Source organism: Ixodes scapularis, unplaced genomic scaffold (assembly GCF_016920785.2).
Source record: "Ixodes scapularis isolate PalLabHiFi unplaced genomic scaffold, ASM1692078v2 PGA_scaffold5__190_contigs__length_132052651, whole genome shotgun sequence".
NCBI lineage: Eukaryota > Metazoa > Arthropoda > Arachnida > Ixodida > Ixodidae > Ixodes > Ixodes scapularis.
The window spans coordinates 44,080,845-44,101,005 of record NW_024609880.1 but is presented as its reverse complement, the minus strand read 5'-3'; the positions used below and the strand labels follow the sequence as shown (position 1 = coordinate 44,101,005).

The 20,161-nt window shown below is 47.6% G+C and overlaps 2 pseudogenes; one reads left to right on the top strand and one right to left on the bottom strand.

Moving 5' to 3' along the window:
• Positions 1 to 3,584: 3,584 nt before the first annotated feature.
• Positions 3,585 to 4,758, bottom strand: LOC120844041 (annotated as a pseudogene).
• A 1,410-nt stretch (positions 4,759 to 6,168) lies between these two features.
• On the top strand, positions 6,169 to 19,199 carry LOC115313328 (annotated as a pseudogene).
• The last annotated feature ends 962 nt before the right edge of the window (positions 19,200 to 20,161 follow it).

Genomic DNA, 20,161 nt, shown 5'->3' with positions numbered 1-20,161 from the left:
GCTCGCTCTCCGTGGGAAAAGCGGCCAGAGTCATCGCCTAAATGTGTTTTTTCCACCATGCCCACGACAAACACCTACAAACGGTCGACGACGGACAGGGTCTTGTTTGTCCTTGAACTTGAAGCGCCACAGGCAGTCCCACCAAGGAACATCTCTCGAAGACAAACTTATCCTCCTCGCCCACTTGTAGCCTCCATTGCCTCTCTTCCCACCCTCCTACCCCTCCTACCTTTTCTCCTGTGGCTCGCTCCGCCGCTCAACTTTCAGAGAAGGCCTTGGCAGCCACTGATCATTCCCGCAGTTCCCGTCCCTCGATTGCTTGTAGTGGTCGTGGCTTGCTTGCTGGCGGTCATGTTGCAAAAGGGAATTTGCTGTGACTGGCTCTGCTTGCGAAAACCTGGTGTGCGAGGTGGTGCTTCAAGACTCCTAGGTCTACCCCCTGCATCAGGATGGATACATCGATGTTTAAGGACTTACCAAAGTAAGATCGCTCGCCACGAAGTATGACTCGACGTTTCGGCAGACGAGAAACTTGTCATCACGTTCTGTGATAATCGGGATGCCGTATTATTCCCCAAAAATAACCTGCCCTTGATCGCTTCGACATTAAGTTACAAACATTCTCAAAATCGGCATAAAAGTTTATGGCGCTCACCTAGGATGCCTCGAACGACCCGAAAAATAAAAGATTTGGGAATCCTGGTTCGGAAAAAGTTTGATTTCGATTGCCACAACTGTTTGGGGAAAGTCGCCAACGGCAAATGAAGACTAGCAAAAGCTTTAATCAAGAAATAAAGTAATCATCTCCACTCTCACCGTGTTTGTCGGCGGGTTTTGCACTTAAAGAGCGAAACACGAAAACCGCGTCGCCAGACTGTTTGTTTGTGTATTTCGATGTGTTTTGTTGACAATTCCAGTCCCATTAGGAAACAAGTTTTCTTGTCCCAGTGTTCTGCGTCGTGCCTAACAGGTGGGACAGCGGACTGCGACAAACAGGCTGTCTGTCGGTGTCGTTTGTCGCTCGTTGTCATGTGTCGCTGTCATTTGTTGCCGTTTGTCGCCCTAGTGGGACGCGGCTATAACCAGTTTTGCATTTCCCTTCTGGGAATATATAACAACTGCGTCCTTGTCTATTTTATTCATAAACCATGCAAGGACTCTTGTCATGCACTGCTGCTACATTTGTGTGTTGCACACTGCAGAGCTGCATTTCTTTTCCCAGCAATCAGAGCTGCTTTGTTCCACTGATTGCAGTGTGGGGGTGTGTGTTTAGAGCTCAGCACTAAGAGATAGTTGTTTATTTTGTAATAAAAGAAAATAAATATAATCAATACAAAATTTTACATCAGTTTAGTCTGCATTGCTTTGCTCTATGGACTAAAAGCCCTCTAGCACTAGAATGAGTTGTGCATGGAAAATGTATGACGAGGTTTCCATGGCAAAGCGTGCCACTGTCATGAAAGTGGTGGTCGAGTCATTTCCAAAACTGTATAGTTACATTGGGCAAAACAAAAATATGCCACTAAGCTGATACCGCATGTCTTCACACTAGTGCAGCTGTCATCTCCGACGATACTGTACCAAATTTCGCCAATAAGACATACCCATTTTTTGTCGTTTCGCTTTTCGCCCTTGTGAGGTTTTGGCATTTTGACATTTTATCATTCTGACTTTCCGGTGCTCCGATGTTCGGCCTTTTCAGAATTCGCTGCTTTGATGTGGACCCACCGATGATATAATCTGGTCCAATGATATGAGTCCAATACTATAATTGTCCCACACAGCATTAGATAGTTACCCAGACAATTTGAAAAAGAAACTAAAAATTAAAGTTCAATATAAGTGTACATCACGTAGTTTTATTGGCAAAGTGTAAGCAAAATAATATGAAACAATTGAAGTTTACAATTAGACACAAATAACAGTTGGTACCTTACAGCTAAGACATTGGCAGGACGTGAGCATGAGAGAATTAATACTCATTTTCATCAGATGTGCACAGGCAGCAACCTCAGAATGACATTTTCAGCTGGGAGACTCTAAAGGGATACTACAACGAAATTTTGGCGCTCATTTTTTTGTCTATATGTGTTCAAAGGAGTAGCATCACATCGAACATACGAATATCTTGTTAAAAAAGTCACGAAAAGGAATTTAAAACGAATTAAACGATTAGGAAAGAGCACCTGGTGGATGTCGCTAACGCCTCGCTTGTAATGCCCGTCTAGGGTCTTTGACAGCTAGTGACGGAGGTTGTCTCGCCTCCGGCCACGACGAGAGAAGAGGGGCAGTAGGAACTCTCCTCTTCCCGAGAATCTTTTGTGTGTCGCAGAAGTCGCTATTTTCCCCTTACAAGATTAGAGAAGATTAACCCGTCACTCAAAATTCGTACAAAAGCAGCCGCTTCGGTGGCTGGAACGACTAGGCCATCCTCTCGAAGTCAGCCTCGCCATAGCTTTGCTCGTCCTGGGACGACCTACGTCACGATTGCGTTGGATGTCACGTGGTCTCCGCTGGGCCTTCTCCGAGCGCTTGCCAGAGTAGGCCGTTTATAACGAAAAATATAGCCACCAGGCTCACAATACAAACGTCAATTGTCATTTCCGATATTGTGGATCATCTTCAACCTATTTTTGAACACGACGGGAATATTTCAAATTTCGTTGAAGTATCCCTTTAACTGTGTGAACAAATTGGCACACCAAAGCAGACTTCTGCAAGGTCAGCTTGAATCTGTGTAGTAGAAATGCTGGTTGACAAAGCAATCTGTTTCACCCTGTGCAAGTACACCTATTTGTGTTCTAAACCTCGCAAAGTGTTAGACCAGCACCCTCCTGCTTCATCTCGGTTCATCATAAAATACCAGACAGCGCAGGCAAAGTAGTGATCACACTGAAAAAGAAAGAACAGTAGATGAGGGGCACATATACAGGGACAACAGCATGCCGTCTCTAGCACACCTGCAAGTTTATTTCCACAATAGTCTTTCTAGAGGTGTGCAAATATTTGAAAGTTTCGAACAACGACTCAAATCTTGCCCTATTCTATTCATTACCCAAATTGAATATTGGTTTTTTAAAGTTTCTACTATTTTTTTAATAGTAGAAATACGACCTCAACGTCACGTGACACTTTCACAGGGCTGGATTCGCTGTGATGGCTCGTGGCGTCTGCTGCGCTCAGACCGAAGATGAAACGGTGTATAGTCCTCGTCACCTACCTTAGTTATTATGATTTCTAAGCAACTGTAGTAAGTTCTATTCTGTTGGACTGTTGGACCGTGTACACTGCTCCATCAACTGTCTACCAACTATTCGAAAACTATTCAAAAATTATTCCATTTGGTGCCGCCACTATTGGATTCGGTTTAAAAAAATCACTATTCGCACACCCCTGGTCTCTTTCCTACAACACAGGCCGCCCAACGTCGCTGGGGTGTTGCCTGTTGTGATTGCCGGTAACATTAAAGGGGTTTGCATTGTATAAAAAAAGACTTATAAAAATAAACTTGCAGTTGCGTTTGAGACAGTCTGTTGTCCCTCTCTGTGTACCCATCACATGGGCAAGTTGTTTTCTTTCACGTGTTATTCTTTCTCATAGAAATTTGGCATGTCACATAAATATGGCCCATGTTCATGCTCTATGAAGACACAGAGGCCTTCCAGCTCAGTTGATGAAAACACTGTCATATTCTCTTCATGGGGGATACAACGCACTTGTGGATGTATCAGGCACTTCCAATCCCGAAGTCTTCAATAATGAGACTCTTGCAAACAAACAAAATATTTCCAGTTGTAAATACTGTGGATCTCGCAATAGGTTCCATCCTGCATTTTCAAAACCGCATACAAGTCTTCTTAGCGCGCGCATACTCTCGGCTGTTGACTACGAACCCCTGCACCTTTGCCCTCGGGCACCTCTCAAGAGCAAGCACCCGACCAAAGTGTGATCCAGCACATCTTGCACGGCAGCGGTTAAAGTGACTGGCTGCGGAATGCCCAAGGTGTCACTCTTAGGAATGTCGGGAAGCTTCAAGTATGAATGCAACAGCACGCCAAAGCTAGCTGGGAGGTGGGTCACTTCACTGAATCGCATCAGTGTCTGCTTCATGACCCACCTCTCAGCAACCTGCAGGGGAACCCCTTTTGTGGCAGTGATGAGGTGTAAAAGTGTACCATTTGCACTCTCAAACAGAAACTGATGTAGCCCACAAAGGGCCGAGCTGCATGGCACTTTTCGGCAAATGCATAAGCAGGTGCATGTTGGATGTCTCTGCTGCTTCGCCATACAGGGCAGACAGTTGTCGAAGAAAGCGTGTCAAAAGCGCTTCGACAGCTTTGATGTCGTTTCTGTGGACAGTTTTCTGCAGAAGAAATATGGCCTCGCACGAGAGTGTGAAGTGCACAAAGTGCTGCCGTGGAATTATCCTGTGAAGACGCGGTGTGGCATAGGAAATCAGCTAGTATCTCCATTCTTTGGCTTTCCACAATGCCCTCTCCGTAAGAAATTGTGTCGAGCGTGAGAAAATGTGTGGAGGGCACATCCTTGCAAGCCTCGTGTCTAGAGTAGCAGTTCGGTTCCCGATATAAAAAGCAGCGCCTGTGCGCGAGAGCCAAGCCTTCGTAAGCTGCTTTGTCACACCTTCGAGCACACAATGCATATAATCTGGTAGGCTAGGAAGAGTCCCTGCGGCCTGGCCATTGGGCTTGGTCCATACATGCCATATGTTGGGGTTCCAAACGTCGTAGCTGCCCTCATGTCCTGCGCTACACCCTCGTGTGTCCTTTCGGGTTTATTACTACTGTAGGGAAATATCAGGGTACCTATAATCAAAAGACCCAAGCAATTGTTAAATGAAGAAGCGCCGTAGCCTATTACAACCAGGCATCAATCTGAAAAAATCTGGTTCCACAGTGATTCAGTATGGAGGCAGTAATTCTCTTCCATAGAATTTCAACAAAGCCTATAAGAGCCATAGCTGGGGGTTAAAATTTTATTATGGTTATTTTAGCATGGTAGCAAGGGAAAAACAGGACTTGTGTATTTGTGGTTATACTAATGCGCCATAGATTGGAGCCAGTGAAGCGAAAGCTTGCGTTGCGGAACCCAAGGGTTCCTATATCCACCCCTGCCCGTTTCGATTTGGATGAGCACTCTTGCTTGTACCCGGTCGTGGCTGCGACAAGCTGGTTCCCGCGGATCTGTTAAACTTAGTCACTCTGTTCGACATTCTTTGTTTCGGGACCGCATACGCTACACCTGGCTCCAAGTACTGCTTCCTCCTTCTCTTGGAAGTAGGCGGAGGTAGGTGACATTATGATTGATGACACTGGTTGCACAAAACAAACAAAAAAAACAAAAAACAAAAAAAACCTGCATATCAGCTAAACTTGACGCCAGGCAGACGACAGGGAAGGATGATTGACGGTGCCCAGCTAGTCGATGTCCGCGCGTTTTACTTTAGGTGCGAGCGACGCTACAGCATGAGCCCCATCCTCCGTGCGTTCCTCACGCGGGCTCGGGCAGTGCGGGCACCGTTTCAGGCCGCAAGCTCGCGCTTGTAGCTTCGGCTTCGCTCGTACGTAAGGTAACACGACATAGATCCGAGCGTGAAGAAGCTTCGAAACATCGGAGTCTCAAGCTCACGCGCGAAGCCTGAGACAGTGCACACGATTAAGGTATGACGTTTCCCAGACATTAAAATAAAAAAAAAGTCAAAATGGCGGAAAAATTAGACAATTCCAATGTTTACAAAAGTCACAGTCCACTCGTACTCGACAGCAGTCCAGCGAGCGCGGGTTCACAACTGCGACGGGTGGTCGGAAACACAGTGGTCGGAAACTTTTACATGTGCTGGGCAGCGTCTGCTCGAGACCGACAGCAGCAGAGCGGAAGCGGAAACTGGTCTCGACTTCAAGGTGAATGATGGTCGTCGTTTGGTTTTTACCTCACCCTGGTTTCTCATAAGACAATCAAATATTTGTGAAAGTAAAAATGTCTGTTCTAAATATTGTTTTGCACACTTTAACTTTAAATATATTTAAGTATTTACCGACAACTTGCGCCCTCTAGATTCAATCCCAATATATGTGTGCATCTGTGCGGCCCGTGTGCTTGCCTTTCTTAGTGCTTTCTTTCTTCGTCGGTATCTGCGCGCATCGAGAACTGAAATCGGTCATGTGCGAGAACGAGATATTCGTATTAGTACGGTACAAAGTTGACCATACAACTGCGGTTGTCTCAAGCACAAAAATCAGAAACTTCTGCCCGATCACCATCGAGGATTTCAATCCCGACGTGCTGTATGAGGTGTTCTGGAGCGGAGATCAGAATACGAAAGGCGGCTACTATGAGGCGCAGATAATAGACATGGCAGGTATCGTAACATTTTCTTACGTTCCTTTCTGTGCAAGTTAGCAGTTGGTCGTGGTGTGCGCGAAACCACTTGAACGCCTCGTCTAGGCGATCGTTACTGCACGACGCTATAAACTTTGCATTTTGCAACTGGACGTAAACGACTCCTCTTTCCACGCTCTGTTCACTATCATTAACCTTCGCAAAGTAAGCGTCGTTGGAAATAAAATCTCTCTTTCTCTTTCTCTCTTTCTACCTAGTTTGCATCGTTTTCCCCGCGTGCCCTAAGCTCCGTCCTCAATGTCTTCATCTCGTATCCTCCAGTCGTGCTTTGATCAGCATTGTTTTGTTGTACTGACAAGCTTCTCTCATTGGTTTCTATAGCGAGGCAACTTGAACCACTAAACAACGGTAGAAGGCCTGGTTTGATCGTGTTTTAATGCGTAGCTAGCAAGGGTTCATGTGCGGGCGAAAAAAATACAGTGTTTAGTGGTTATCAATATTTTTCTTGCATCTCAATAGGAACATGTAGAACTAATGTTTGGCGCTGTCAGAATAATGCATGAATTGCAGTTCTGCAAGCTGGGGAAAAGGGTTACATACCTTTTTGTCGAGGGACCGGCGATCAAAGGGGAACCCGATTCCCGTTCCACTGCGTGGCTGACGGCTACCAGCAAGGGCAGTCGCCGTGCAGGGTTCGCCATGCCAACAACGATGATCCTGGTATCCAGCAGTGTTTATGGAGAACCAGGGGTTCCCAACGAGACACTGTGGTCAAGCGAGAGAGTGCCCGCAGCGGCCGCTGACCTGAGAACCAAAGGGGTATTGTGAGCGCAGTCATCATCGGTGGGCCGAGCTCACGCTGCTACCCATCGTCGCAGGAGTTCGGGCAAGGGCTCTCAACAGACGGACGTCCACTAGAAAAAAGGGACGCCCACTGTCAGACCCAGGAGAAACGCTAGCTGGGAGTGATCGCTGGTCAGACGAGCTTGTACGCCGCGACTCAACTTGTCGCCCGTACACTCTAAGAAAAAATGGAGGAAAAAAGTAGCAACGGCGTGTCTTCCTCCCTTCTACTGACGCGCCCCCAACCGGACGCGAGAAATGGGGAGGAACGAAACGTTTTTCTCCTTCTCCAGGCAGACGGGAGAAAGCTTTCGCCCTCCCGACTCATCTTCTTTCGGTTTCGTTTTTCGAGCAGGTCGCGCACGTTGTTTAATAAATAGCTGTTGAGTTGATTGAGCTTCAGCGGCAGTAAAGGCCGCCTGAAATTCCGTTTTCTAGTCTAAACGTGCAGAACATTTCGGTTGCATTGACGCTTTTATCACTAATTTTATCAAACGAGCAAACGAAGCCGCTGGAAACAGCGAAGTTGCGGAGCAGTGCCAGCAGTGCCACGTACACTGGGGGATGGCCGTCTCCAGATTGCGGGACTCGCGCGCGCGGCGAACCGATGGAACTACAGTCGCTACAGTAGCGAAACCACGCGGAACTGTGTCGACGTTTTCGACGTTATGGAAACCGCAGGAACTGCGTCCAAGACAGGCAGGTTTTGCTGCCGGCTGCTGGGTGCCTTCCGCGCTGAGTTCGGTTCTGTTTTCCGATGCCGAGTGCAACCGGCGTTCAACGTGGTTCTGTATTTGTGCGTGTCAGCAACATAGCTGCAACATCGTGATGGCAGTGTTGTGGGTTGTGAACAGAAGACTGGAATTATCGCCGATGTGACCGTGTGTTCGCGTATCAGTGGTGTAACAACAATATGAGATCGTAAACTGTCGGGCATTGATGCCGTTGGTCGGGCCGTGATGAGGGGGCGGGGTGTCGCAGGTTGACATTCCGCTTTACATTAAAAAGTTTAATACCACTTGAGGGATTACGTGCAATCGATCAACGTGCGGATAGTCATGTTGGAACGCTGGTCTGAACAGTAGAAGCTCCTAACGTACAGTGGCCAATGTGACTGTCGGAATTGTCTCGTCCCCGAGAGCGATTGCGCTCTGGGGCAAGGACTGAAGAGTACGAAATCGTGACGGAAAGTACGTATATTTACAGTATGGAATTCCGGCATTAAAAAACAATAGAAGGTAAAATCGAAAAAAAAAGCTGCCCTTTATTTTGCTGTTTAAATATACTACGGTCCCTGGAGAAACTGCCTTCCAAGTGGCGCGCTGGGATGAGCGCTAGACGTTTTTGGGCTCGCCACGGCGTAGCTCCGTACACTGAACACCTGCCGCAAGTCGCGGCTTTGACTGCATTCAAGTTGATCGAAAAGCGATTTCTCAGCATGTGAAGCATCACTTCCAGCTGAGTGAATATCCGCTCTACAGAGATTAATTCAAGACGGCAATTGCAGCTTTGCGCGAACAGCACAAATAGAAAAACCAATAGAAATACAGGCTACGACGTGCCGTGTGGGGAAACAAACTCATGGCTTCGAACCGCATTAGGGCGGCTCGATTTATAGGCTTTCAAATAATTACGGCTTGATCGAGCGTTTACTTTTAATAAGAGATTCATCCCTTGAGGCATTTAAAATACTTTCAGAGGTATGACATTGCTGGGAAAAAATCAACATGCTGGGAATATTTTTTATTGCTTAGGGGGTCACCGAAAAGTTCCGCACGTTCAAAACGACCAGTATAAAAGACGGAAACGCAGAGCACGGGTGTAGTGTTCGGGTGAGTGTGGTGTTCAGTTGTATTAATATTTGTGTGTGTGCCGTGTATGTGCTCATTGTATGTTCACCTAATGCTTGTAATAAGTGTAATGTGTGTGTATAGTAGAGGATCCCCAAGCGCAGGAGAGCGGCTCTGAAGCGCAGTAGTAGCCTGAAAAAAATACATTATTTTTTGTAGAACATGAATTGGGCGGTACCAAGCGCCACCTAGCCTAGCTGCTTGCAATTACTCTGCTTGACCCCGCCATCTGGTGGCTAGCGATTTAACCTTTCACGCTACGCGATGAACAGCGGCTTCGAGTTTGTTCTTTCGAGAGCAGCTTTTGGTTTCGCGGATTGAGTTTGCCCTTCTCTGTGATGTGCGGTTGACGAAAGAATTGTGACTCGAGGAACACCAAAGGTAAGACTCAAAGTGCGCGAAGTAACTGGGTATCGGTTGTCTCCGTTTAACATCGCAGTGCTGTCGACGGGAAGACTGAGTAACCGCTTTCGAAACGCAAGTTTCTGTACCTGTGGGGGGAATCTGGCTTCGGAAATAAACACAGTTTGCGGAAAGCTCGTGTGACGCTTTTATTTGCTGCTGCTCTCGTCCCGTACAAGAGACGTAGCGTTCTGGTTAAGCCTTATTGGGCTCGATTTGCTCGATTCGGGGCCGCCATATTGAGATGCAAGCGACCGAGGAACGTTGCTCCCCTGCTTCAGGGACGAACGTTTCTCCCTTTCTAAAGGAACATAGGTTACAAGACCGTTCCTCCCCTAAGGGAGGACTATCCATACCCTTTTTTCTAAGAGTGTAGTCCAATTCAGGACACCTCGACCAGACGGCCGCACACTCGGAGTCGGGCCTGCTCTCCTCCGAGTAGACGGCCGTCTTGTCAAGGAGTCCTGGATTGAACAATCGGCGACGAGTCAAGTCGCGGCATACGAACTCGTCCGACCGGCGTCTCCTCCTCCTAGTGGACGTCCATCTGCCAAGAGCCCTGGCCCCGAACCACCGCGACGACAGTAGCAGAGTGAGCTTGGCCCACTGGCGATGACTCCGCTCGCAATCAGAGGCGGATCCAGAACTCCGTTTGGGGGGGGGGGGGGGGGGGGGCAAAAAATTTGCAAGGATACTATTCTCCCATTCTTTCTTGTGCTCCGGTGGTCCACCCACGTCAAATTGCCCTCCGTGAAGGGGGAAGGGGGGGGGGGGTCGACTTTGTTTTAGGGGGGCGGTCGCCCCCGTGGCTTCCTCCCCCTTAGATCCGCTCCTGCTCGCAATACCCCTTTGGCTCTTAGGTTGGCAGTTGCTGCAGGCACCCTGTGTCCACGGCTCGCTTGAACACAGTGTGGTTGGGGGCCCCTGGTTCGCAATAAATGCGGTTGGATACCGGGATCATCACTGTTGGCATGGCGTTGGTGAACCCGGCGCCGTGAACGCCTTCACTGGTATCCGTCGTTCCGTCAGTTGCGCAGTGGGACGGGCATCGGGTTCCCCTCCGAGTGCCGGTCCCCCGTAAAGCTTTCCCCACAAAGCTTACATGGAAACGTAGGCTCCTCAATCATTGCATGTACTATCACGGACAAACATCCCTAGGATGCATGAGCAATCAACAAAACAAATTGTTGCGCCACCTACCAGTGGCTTGCCTGGTTTTGAGACCACGGAAAAACTCATGCGCATCATACTGTGCTTGCAGGCATAGGTTTTCGTCCACCCCTCTGCAACACGGTGCTTACCCCAGAATGTTGCACAAGGTGCTCCTTCGGCGGTTGCCGTGATGAACGTCTGCTACAGTTGCCACAACAGCATGTAGCGCTTGCGAGTCTGTTTTCCGAATGCGAAGATTCCACGCTCTTCCTATCGCAATTATTAGGGTATGCTTCCTGATATGGCATTGAATGAGCTAAAAGCTCAGTTCGTTCCAAAACCGGATGCGCCGTCTCTATGCTATACGCCGCAAAGTCGCAACCGCTATCTCCACTCTGCCCTAGCTGACGTTCATCATGGCATCCGACGAAGCGGCACTTGACGTCGGGTTCTGAGATAAGCACCATGTCGCAGAAGGGTGGCAGAACACATGCCTCCAAGGACAGTAGAATGCGTGTGCGCTCTCCTGTGGTCTTGCAACCAGGTGAGCCATCGGCAGAGGGCACAACTGTGCGAATCAGTCACCGCTCGCGCATCCTGAGGATTTTTGTCCATTCTCGTTTCTAAAAGAAACAACCAAATCCACAAATTACAGAATGTGAAGACGACTTGCAAGTCTCGAGAAGGAGAAGGATAAAGCCACTGCCCACGGCAGCAGCGACCAAATTTACTTGCCCTCCAAATAAGGTATTTTTGTCATACTTCTGTTTTTATTTCCTAATAACTAAACAACTCTTTTGTTGAACAGAAAAAGGATAAACTGCTAAAGAAGGCATCAAAGCGTTAAAGAGATGTAGAACTCCTCAACAAGATCGATCACGAGCACTCCGTCCTACTAGAGCAGCACACGGCAGTTCTCCGTAAACTGAAAGAGAAAACCAAAGCACTTGAGAGGTGCCAAAAACTGAATGTGGAGCTGCAAGAGGCTCTCTGCGTAAAGATCACCAAGGCAGGCAAGTATTCTTTTGTGTTTTGTATTGTTTACAGGGTGCAGGCTGGCCACTGCCACTTAATGATTAGGCAATGAAAAGGGGTGAAGTTTGTGTAAAGGACAGCGGTTCGAGGTGAAGCCCCTCTTTAAACGTCTCCCCTCGGGCCTTGCCTGCTTGTCATCTGGCCTGCAAGTTGTATGTGCGGACGGGGCGGATGGAGCCACTTTCAACTATCCGTAGCTCTGAGCACAGGCTATGAACAATTTTATTTAATTTGTTTCACTTCTGATTCCATTCTGTATCTCTGGTATAATTTTAATCTGTCCTCCCTTTAGAGTGTCACCAGTGCCAGAAAGCTGCGGCGGGGGACACTCAACCCGTTTATTATTTAGACTGTTACGAGTCTTATGTCGACGACGTGGAACTGCATCCTGGATGGTCATCTCTCGAGGAAATGTCTTCCAAGTCACCAGAGCAATCATTGCCAGCTGCTGGGGTGTCTTCCCCCACCACGGCACCAGACACGGAGGGGGCGTCGGCAACTGCTGGAAAGTCACTTGCCACCTCAGCACCAGGCACGGTGACACCAGCTGTGAAGGCTGGCGCACACCAAGCAGCTCAGGAAGAGGAACAACAGCAGGCTGTGTGTGACTTGCCGATGGTAAGAAGCAGGCTACTTTTTAGAGCGCAGCTCTTAGGGGCCCGTTCCCGGCTTGAGCGGCGTCGCCGTCGGCGTCGCCGTTGGCGTCGCCGTCGCCGTCGGCGTCGCCGTCGGCGTCGGCGTCGGCGTCGGCGTAACCGCAACCCTCGTAACCCTCGTGAGGGTTACGAGGGTTACGAGGGTTAATCTCATGAGGGTTACCCTCACGAGGATCACGAGGGCCACGAGGGTTACTTGCTCTCGTAACCCTCACGAGGGTTACGAGGGTTAGTTACCCTCAAAAGGGTTACCTTCACGAGGGTTACCCTCACAAGGGTTACTTACCCTCGTAACCCTCACGAGGGTTACGAGGGTTAGTTACCCTCAAAAGGGTAACCCTCACAAGGGTAAGTAACCCTCGTGAGGGTTACTTACCCTCGTAACCCTTACGAGGGTAACGAGGGTTAGTTACCCTCAAAATGGTTACCTTCACGAGGGTCACGAGGGTTATGAGAGTTACCCTCACGAGGGTCACGAGAGTTACCCTCACGAGGGTCACGAGAGTTGCCCTCACAAGGGTTACTAGGGTTACCCCCCCGAGGTCACGTGACCCCCCGTTGACGTCATAGCCACTGATGACGTCATCAGTGACGTCACTGATGACGTCACCGGCATCCGCATCGTCATCGTCATCATCACTGATGACGTCATCAGTGACGTCACTGGTGACGTCACCGGCATCCGCATCGTCATCATCATCATCACTGATGGCGTCATCAGTGACGTCACTGACGACGTCATCGGCATCGTCACGTGACCCCAGGTCACGTGACCCCCGACGTCACGTGACGCCCCAAGGTCACGTGACTCCCACAAGGTCACGTGACTCCCACAAGGTCACGTGACCCCCAAGGTCACGTGACCCCCCGCCCCCCGAGGTCACACCCACCCCCCAGTAACCTTCCCTCCTCCTCAAGAGCTGCGCTCTAATTCGGCGTTACAGGGAGTTGTAAACGGCTTTCATTTTTTTAGTAAATATTATGTTGCACCGTTGAAAATTGGGCGAGTTGGTTATACTTAGTTACAAAGAAGGAAACAGTGCCAAAAGCAGGGAGGGCAAAGAACGAAGAACAGACAGACCGAGTGATGAATGACAAAAGGTTTATTTCTGGAAAACACCTACCGGCATAAAAACAGAAACAAATTGACATCGGACCATCGCCTAAGGGCACATGTCACAGCTCTCCAAGAACATGATTTTCTTATCGAAGAGCGCAATCGAGGGAGCACTGACGCACTCATTCTTATACTTCAAAATGTAATAGGCCTCGAATATTTTACGAGTCACCTGCTGACTGTGCCGAGGAACAATCTTCGTCTTTTCCAAAAGAGTGAAGCACCCACATCTATCACAATGAATGGCCAAATTACCCGAGGGTGAAGATTCTCACCGAAAGGGCGTGTTCTCTGCGCCTATTATTGATGCACCTCCCTGATTGGCCAAAGTACAGTCTCCCACAGGACAACTCAATTTTGTACACCACGCCTACCGCGCACGGCACAAACTCCTTCTTGTGCTTCTTACCACAGCCGAGTTTTTCCGGTCGAACCCTCTCAACCTTAGCACATAGACGCCCCAGTTTTGAAGGTGTCTATGTGCTAAGGTTGAGAGGGGTCGTCCGGAAAAACTCTGCTTTGGTAAGAAGCACAAGAAGGAGTTCGTGCCGTGTGCGGTCAGGGTGGTGTACAAAATTGAGTTCGTCCTGTGGGAGATTGTACTTTGGCCAATCAGAGAGGTGCATCAATAATAGGCGCAGAGAACATGCCCTTTCTGTGATCTTCACCTTCGGGTAATTTGGCCATTCATTGTGATAGATGTGGGTGCTCCCCTCTTTTGGAAAAGACGAAGATTGTTGCTCTGCACAGTCAGCAGGTTACTCGTGAAATATTCGAGGCCTATTATATTTCGAAGTATAAGGATGAGTGCGTCAGTGCTCCCTTGATTGCGCTCTTCGATAAGGAAATCATGTTCTTGGAGAGCTGTGACATGTGTTCCAAGGTGATGGTTCAATGTATGTTTGTCTGTGTTTTTATGCCGATAGGTGGTTACCAGAAATAAACCAGTTGTCAGTCAGTGCTCGGCCTGTGTGTTCCTCGTTCTTTGTCCTCCATACTTTTGGCGCTGTTTCCCTCTTCGTAATTATGTTGCAGCATAGAGTGATGAGGGAATATGATGCACCATAAACTCTCTTTATTAGCAGTGTTTTATTACCCCAATAAAAATTTGGACACAAGATGAAATGCACTCGAAGGTGCCATGAAACAATCTTCTTACTTTAAATCACGGCTCACAGTAGACCCTTAACTTTCATAATCTGTGAAACATTAGTTCTCTACAGATCAGCTATCACTAAAAATGTGGACGTAATGTTGGCAGCTTCAGCCATCTCCCTCGCAAATCTGTACTTTTAAAACTGCACTCTTGCAATTTTAAGAGTACAGAGCTAAAGGGAAGGTGGAGTGGCTCTGTGTATGTGAAAAAAAAACGCCAATTTCATTGATTTGACCTTCAGAATAGCAAATACCACAATTATATTCCGGTTCAACGCGTCGGAGAGCCATAAAAGTGATTTCAAAATAGTGCAGAAGCCTCACCGTCCTGGCGTTCTACAGCCAAAGGCTCTGTAATAATGTCACATACAAGGACTGTTTTCATGTTTTCTCACGTTTCACAATACTTGCTTAAAAATGGTTAAATCACTGGGGTAATTGCAAGAAAGCTCAAGAGCAATTCTCCCTCAGCTAAGCCGCATGTTGCATGTTCTCATCAACTGTGCCAGGCTGTTTCTCATAAAAGCATCACACCTATTTCTTTAGGTCAACATTGGACACAATGTGATGCTTGCTCACAAGAAGTGGAGCGATTTGTCCAAAAACACCGTAGATAGCGTTTTCACAAAGGAGGCTGCCACCTCAATCTGGGGCACAGATGTGCTGAAACGGAGGAGCCCCACTGGAACCTTGTCAAACAAAGCAAGGAGTCTGGGAAAAACAGAGGCCTTCCCTCCCCTGACGCCAGAAAAGGTGCAGGTGCTACGCAGTGAGTAAAGTTGCATACAGGTCCTAGGAATGCTCCAAAGATTTATTTCACCAGCTGCTCTATGCTATAATTAACAGTATTTGGCACAGATAGTGTTCCAGGCTTTGAGGAGGCTATGGACGTTTCTACTGTAAAATCTGTGGAAAAAAATGTGAATATGGTCTTCCAAGATTTAAAACCACAATCGTATAAAAAAATTGGCATAAACATGTACGGGCACCCTCCATGAGCTCGCAATACACTAACGGGTATTGCAGATGGCAAACTCATGTTCCATGGTGCTGTGTCTTGACTATCAGAACATTGCGATTGATTTCACCAGTTCATTCAGAGAGTTACTTTATCGACCTTTATACTTGCGTTAATAGTGCTCGCACTATTAACTATTAAATTAATAAAAGGAAAAGGATAATATGCCGCCAGTGCACAAGCAAATGCACGTATGCATCGAGCACCAGCAGGGCACGTACGTGCAAGCACGGCCTTGGATTTCTGGTGAGCGAACCTTCATCTGGCTGGCAAATGTGCTGTGGCGACGACACTATTTCTTTGGGTTTTCGTATACTATTCTAAGCTCCCTAGTGTCGTGACTAGAGGGAGTCCCACCATACATTCCATGAATTTGACGGGGTGGGCAACTTCACGGCAAGTTTACCCCACATACCGTATTTACTCGAGAAAACCTAAAGGTTCGCTTTTCCGCGGAGCAATCAGCTTGCCAATCATCGCGATCGGCAGCATGATTCCAGCGGTTTACAGGACAGAGATAACGTCTTCGCACGAATATACCGTCTGTGAAGATTGCATTTTTATGGTGAATCCGTGCTCTCGATCTAGCTTTTCGCTATGTTATTTTTGTGCAACGCTGTGATTGGCTGTATATTGTCACGAAGGACAAGTGATGAGGCGACGAATAACTGAAGAAACTAAATGTTTAATGGGGCGAACTTGTGCCCAAAAATAAAAAGGAAACAGAAGATAACAGCAGAGCGTCGCGGGCATCGTGAAGTCGGCAAAAGAGCAGAGTCAAATCGAACGCTGGTTTGAAACTGACTCGGCTCGCCTTGCCGAATTCCTTATGTAGCCCCGTGGGTTTCTGGATCGTTCGGCGTAGGAACTTTCGGTGCGTAGAACATTCGGAACTCGACAAGGCGAGAATGTTCTCGAACTTACTAGAAGGCCAAGTTGAAAGAATAAATAAAATGACAGTTTGCAAACTGGAATCGAACATACACCTTCCGCGCGACAGTCAAGCGCGGTAACCACTCAGCCACGCACGCGCTTGCTCGCCAACGCGCGTGGCAATATGTGCATTGCGGTAACGCAGACGGAAGGGGCCTGTTCTTTGCGGCTATTACTCGAGTAAATATGGTATATCAAGTCCGAAAAATTAGGCCGGTGTTCATTTTAATCTTTTTTTATTTCTAATATTCTCTGCTTTGGATTTGATTAGTTCCCCCTAGCACAAGTGGCACTTAAAACTGCAACTTCATGAAATTTAATTATACTGCAATCTGCAGATAAAGTAATGAGGGAATGGGAATCATACATTGCCACACCTGCTTTGAAGATATTACTTATTGAAAAATAAGTGCTAACTTATTCTCTGTGTATTTCTTCCAGCGTTCTTCATTACCCGCCTCATTAATCAAAAGGTGCCAGAGCCGCAAGCTGTGGAACGTGCAAAACAAATCCGCAGGTTTCCGAGTGAAAAGTGCACCGATGCCAGGAGGTAAGAGAACACCAGTGCTTATGTTGTGTACTTTTCACCTAAAGATATAAGAATTTAAACAATTACAACCATAAAAGTGAAATTTATGTCTACGTGCCATTATGAAATCTGTTTGCATTATCTCATTTTGAGTTCAAATGTAAAGGTTTGGCAGTACTTTGCCTGGTTAGAGGAATATGTTTAGTGCAAACATAACAGAACTCTAATAAAATATCTTTCATTACAAATCTCGACGTTCCGATGCCAGCTCTGTCCCTTGATTAATGAGGTCAGACAGACGTTTTCAAGCCCGATTCTGCTGCGTGCCCAACCAATATGGTGTTGCGGCGGGGAAGTTGCAGCGCGGCGCGGGTCAAAGGGTGTCCCCACCCTGCAAGGTGTTGCTGGCATCGAGACATCCTAGTCAGTGCAACGTTCTTAGCCACCATGACTGCTGACTAGTCAGGTTGATACAGACCCCATACTTAAATAACATATGAAACATACCATAAAGGTGACGATGTGTCCTGTTCTCCGGTCAATCATGGAGCTTCTCCTCAAGATTATCCTTGATCCATATTGTTCTGTCAGGGGCACCCAAGCAAACAATGTGCAGCCCGCAAGGTATCGAAAGCCTGGCAACACTGATAGTATAATCTTGTGTTGCTTCCTTAAACCCAGCTTAAAATGCCGTGATCATGACATTCAGCAATCGGACTGCACCACTCTCATGATAATGAACGATTTATAAACAAAAATCTTTGTGTGGTTCGCACGGGTATATAGTCCACACAGTGTAAAATATCAATGTTTAAACATGTTACAGCGGAGCTTTAAGGGCTATTTCCCCCATGGATCGTGTCCGCCAGCAAATAAATGTTGACACAGCACTCTGGACAGCTACCTCCATCTATGAGCGACGGCGGCAAGCAGACAGCCGGTTTACTGTTTGTCGCCGTTGCTCATAGACAGCTCAACATTTCCAGCCTTTCCACTCTGTCTTGTCGACTTGCGGCTGGCCACTACTTCATTACCACCATAGGACAGCTTCGCTGGCCTTCCTTCTTCACCAGAGTAGAAAGGCTGAAAGATTTTTAGTTTGAAAAATATTATACTATTGTACTCCTCCATTAGCCCTGCATTACATTAGAGGTTTTATTTTTTTCTATTGGCCAATGTGCCTGTCGCAGTTGCCTGTCGCACTAGAGTTGAGTAAATATAATAGTTAAGAGTTGGCAGGAATGCAGTACCCTCGCCACTTAAGGTCCATACGCACATTCGCGTTTGAGTGCGTTGCGGAGTCCTTGCGGCCAGGCGCGGTCGCTCGCGGTGCGACGCGCGCCTTCCCGCAACGCTCGGTAGCGCGACGCAAGCAAGTAGAGACTCGCTCAACTTTCCGAAGCGTTCGGGTGCGTTAGACCAATCAGAAGCCGAAAGAGGAGAGGGGGTGACGTGTCCGCTCGCTCACCCGGCCGACTCGGCGAGACGTATCCGGTTCGCCGGTCGCAGTGCTTGCTTTTTCTGTTTGGGGAGCGGTGTCGACTGGTTTTTCCAAGACTGCCATGTTCAAGTTCGACAAAATGTCGGGGAAGCCAGCGGGATTGTCCCGAGATCGAACACTTTGGCGCTGTCACTGGGCGCCGCCATGTTGCCGTGGATTTCGCTTACTATTGGTGAGCCGCTAGCTACGATAGCACATTAGGGAGTTTTCGTAGATCGTTTTCGCCGTCCCGCAAGGCCCTCCGCAACCCGCTACGATAGCGGGAACTCCACAGTCAAGGCTATCGGCGCGCAGGCGCAGTAGCAACTTCTTCGCTGCGTAACGCTTAGCGGAGGGGGCAACGCGGTCTACGAAAACTCCCTATTCTTATTGGCTCTTGACTGCGGTTGACTGCGTGTTAGCGCAACTGTGTGTACAGACTTGGCGCAAGCGCTCTTCGCAACGCAACGCGTCCGCTTGCTGCTATGGAACGCACCGCGCTCAAACGCAGATGTGCGTGTGGACCTTTAAACTTTGCAGTTAAGGAAAACATCAACTGCAGCATGTCTGAAATTTCATTTAGTCTTCAAAGAATGTCATAACTCTCATTTTTTTGTGTATACTTTCAGGCAGGAAGGCCGTCGTGAACGACCCGATGAGGAGGCTCATTAAGCCTCGCCACAAGTAGGATGGGCCTGCATGCGGACTCTTGTTTTCTTTTTTTTGTCTTTTTTTAATGTGTGAAAACTTTTATGGGAAAGATCACCCATGCTATTGCAGGGTCCAATCGAGAAAGGTACGTCTCATTTTACGTCCCGCAGAAACAAACTATGCATCACAGAACACTGAAAGTCCGCCAGAATGTAACTCTAGCAATCTGAGCAAGGTCACAACGTAGCGTCATCTAATTAAAGATGTTATGAGTAATTATCAAATATTGTTAGTGTCAAAACGGCGGCAGACAGAGCTCGCAAACAGATAGAGATGAATAGGAGACGCTTATAAATAGTTATACGCTGGAATGGCTTATAACTTTCGTGTTTGGTGACTCTACATTCTGAAACTTTGGCATCTTGCTTGGACCGCTAGGGTCACATTTTGGCGGAGTTTTAGTGTTCTGTGATGCATAGTTTTTTTCATGCAGTCAAAAAAGTCGGGTTTATTTTTCTTGATCGGACCCTGTACTATCTCTTTTGGAAGCTTGGAAACAGTATGGTTAAAAATAATTTCAGTAACATGTTTGCATAATTTATTGTGCCCTAGCTGCCTGGTTGCCTCGTGGAAGGAAGTTTCATACGCACTATCTGTGTGTTGGTATCTACAGGAAGTGGTGTACGCTACAAGTTTTCAGTGGTCTTGGCTCAGTCTTTTTTTTTCACAAAGTATGCACATTCATTAATTATTCTACAAGCATTTAGTCATTTTAAATAGTCTAATATAATCCACTGTTTTATATTGAACAAGACCGTTGAGAGTATTCCAGTTCCTTAAACAGCTGCTTCACATTCGGAGGCTGTTCCATATAGTTCTAACGTCATTTTCCCTCAATGACACCTTCTAAATGCATCGTATGTTTAGTTAGTTAAAGGATGCACCCCGAAAATACACTTTTTTGAATGGCGCTGAGCTGAAAC